We start from the raw sequence: 3,594 nt of genomic DNA on the forward strand, positions 1-3,594 counted from the left end.
CCTGGAACAATGCTTTGACCGATGTCGGGAGTATGGGATTTCCCTCAACCTCGACAAATGCATCTTTGGGGTCTCTTCCGGAGTTCTGTTGGGCCACATTGTCTCTGCACAAGGGATATCAACAGACCCTGCAAAGATCGAAAAGATCGCAGCTCTGATAGCACCCACCAACCTCAAACAGTTGAGGGGATTCCTAGGCCATGTGGGTTACTACAGAAGGTTCATAGCTCATTTTGCAATAAAGGCAACCTCCTTGCACAAGCTTCTGAGGAAAGATGCAGAGTTTACTTGGACGGAAGAATGTGACAAAGCCTTCCACACTCTGAAGTAGTGCCTGATTGAGGCACCCATTCTGCAACCTCCTGATTGGACGAAAGAGTTCCATGTACACACGGATGCATCTATTGAAGGCTTAGGTGCTGTCCTTTGCCAGAAGGGCTCCTTGAAGCTGGATCAACCGATCTATTACGCAAGCCGAAAAGTCACAGATAGAGAACGGAACTATACAGTGACAGAGCTGGAGTGCTTGGCAATGGTGTTTACCCTAGAGAAGTTTCGCCACTACCTCCTATCCACCCACTTTAAATTTTATGTGGATCATGAGGCCCTGTCCTTCCTGATGAACAAAGCAGATGTGAAAGGACGAATGATGAGATGGCTCCTTTTATTCCAGGAGTTCGACTTTGAGGTGATTACTAAGCCCAGTCGTTCCCATGTTCTGGCTGATCATCTATCGCGTATCCCACAAATTGCAGACGAGGAGCAGGACGATCCCGACCTCCCTGATGCTTCCCTATTCTTGGTGGAAACTATAACTCCCTGGTATGCAGACATTGCCAATCTGCTGGCAACCCAACAGTACCCTCCTGGCATTTCTAGTCGAGAAAGGAAGAAGCTCATGCTAGAATCAGCCCCATACACCCTGCTAGGTGGCCCACTGTACAAGAAAGGCAAACATGAAGTGCTCAGAAGATGTGTTGTAGGAAATGAGATTGGGATTGTTCTGAAGGCTTGCCATGACGAGCCATGTGGAGGCCACTTTGCAGGAGAAGCTACAGCCAGGAAGACTCTACTAGCAGGTTATTGGTGGCCTACCATTCATAAGGATGCCTATGATTACTGTAAAAGATGTGATGCTTGTCAAAGAATGGGGAAACCCACGAAGACAAGTGCCATGCCACTACAACTTATCCTTCCCCTGAAGCCGTTTGAGAAATGGGGCATCGACTTCGTAGGCCCAATCGATCCTCCTACCAGAAGGAAGCAGAATCGATACATCCTCGTATGTACGGATTATGTTACAAAGTGGTGTGAAGCTAAAGCCCTAAAGCGGGACGATGGTAACAGCGTGGCCCTGTTCATATATGAGAATATCATTACCCGTTTTGGCAGTCCCTTAGAGCTGGTAAGTGACAGAGGCACTCATTTCCTTAACAAAGTCATGGAAGAGTTGATAGAGTTGTATAAGATCCGCCATCGCAAGTCCACTCCTTATTACCCCAGAGCCAATGGCCAAGTCGAAGTCACGAATCGCATCCTTTGCTCAATTCTGATAAGAACAATTGCCGCACATCGTCGTGATTGGGATGATCGACTTATAGAGGCCCTCTGGGCGTAAAGAACCTCCCATAAAGCAGCAACAGGACTGACACCTTTCCAGCTAGTGTATGGTACAGAAGCTGTTTTTCCTGTTGAACTGGAATTACCCTCTTTGAGAGTGGCTATCAAAGAGCGTTTGGGGGACGATGATTCACTGCAACGCCGTCTCCTACACCTGGAATGTTTGGATGAAATTCGTAGGATGGCTCTCCAGTGCATGGAAGCCACGCAAGCTCGACGTAAGGCTTACCATGATAGCTTCATCAAGCACAAGGAGTTCAAAGAAGGTGATTTGGTTCTAGCCTATGATTCACGATTTGGCAAGTTTCCTGGCAAGCTCCAACAGCAGTGGATGGGCCCATATAAGGTACTTGCCGTCAACCCTAATGGCTCTGTCCAAGTGCAAACCGTTGATGCCTCTGATGATCCCTTCCTGATCAATGGATATCGCCTGAAGAAGTACTTCCCTCCTTGGGGATCCTGACAATCATGGTCATTTGATCCTTTCCCTCGTTGGCGTGGCACTGTACTTCTTATGATGCTGCTTCTGATAGCCGTTCTTCAGCCACTTCTGATGAGGTGGACGCAACCCTCTGTCCCCTCAAATCCCCCTCCCAGCCTTGATCTCTTATCCTCTATTTTCCACTAGCGACAGTGGTGAGGTTGGTTCTGACAAATGGTCTTTCTACCATTCCCTTGCTCAATTCGAAGAAAAAAAAAAGAAAAAAAGAAAGAAAGAAAGAAAAAGAAAAAAAAAACATATCGGTCATGGGAGAAAAGGACTTAGGTCCCTGTCATGCCGACCTATTCTTCGAGAAAAGGTGGAAACATCCTCGGAAATAGGGAAAAAAAAATTAAACAAAAAAAAGAGAGAAAAAAAAAATAAAAACAAATTTGTTATGAGAGAAAAGGAAGCAATTCCCTGTCATAGCAGGCCTCGTTCCAAGAAAAGGTGGTAAACACCCTTGGGCGGGAAGCTGGCTGTGGAAAAGGTGGTAACACCCAGTAGTCCAGAAAGTGGATTCATTAATTGATATCCCCAGGATCCAATTCCGAAGCTACCTCCCTTGGTACGTTGTGTCCTGGGTCTCTCTACAGAGTGTCTACCTGTCCTCTCGCAGACGACATGTCCTATCTAACACAACGTTCGATTTGATGGCTACCTTCCTGGGTCCGCCTCTTCAACAACTGATGATGCAACAAACAAATGAGTGATGTGAGCTTTCATCCTAACCAGATGGGGAAGTGAGTATGGTTGCCCTCTATAATTATCGATAGAGCGTGAGATAGAGGGTGGGGCGAGAGACCAGTCTTTTCCCTTCAAATCAAATGAGAGGTGAGTAGTGTGAATGAAGTGTTGCACGCACCGGATGGACCTCTCAATACACAAAGCACAATTTGTTTCTGTGCACTGTACCATAAGGCTCCCTGGCCTTCCTTCTTGCACCGTATGCCGGCACTGGGCGGGATGCACAGTTGCACCATCAAATGCGCACAAGGCATACAACCTTTGCACAAGTGACTGTGAGGATAACATCAACGGGTTTCAAGAACGGGCTACCCTCCTGTAACTATCAAAAGAGAGTGAGACAGAGGGTGGGTTGAGTGTGACTGGAGTTTCTTTAATCAATTACCGAGAGGTGAGATTGAGGGACGTTATGACACTTGGAGTCAGGTATGTTCCCGTTTCCCTATGCACCCACGGGATGGGTCTTTCCCGTTATCACAAGACACGTCACTTTGTTCTGTACACTACACTGTAAGGCTCCCTTGCCTTTCTCCTTGCACTTATGCCAGACAGGGTTGGACGCACTAATGCACCATCAACTGTGCACCCTGGCATACTCCCTCTGCACCATTCCCCTATTGATTCCTAAACCGGGTATGCGATATGGGTTTCAATCCTCATTCCTCGAGTAATATTAGTCATGGGGCGAGTGACTGTTCTTTCATTTCATTTGAGTGATTGTGAGTTGAGTGTAGTATCCCTCATCA

This window comes from Lygodium microphyllum, chromosome 13 (assembly GCF_053477565.2).
Source record: "Lygodium microphyllum isolate KBCC chromosome 13, Lygodium_microphyllum_v1.1.10, whole genome shotgun sequence".
NCBI classification, from domain to species: Eukaryota; Viridiplantae; Streptophyta; class Polypodiopsida; order Schizaeales; family Lygodiaceae; genus Lygodium; species Lygodium microphyllum.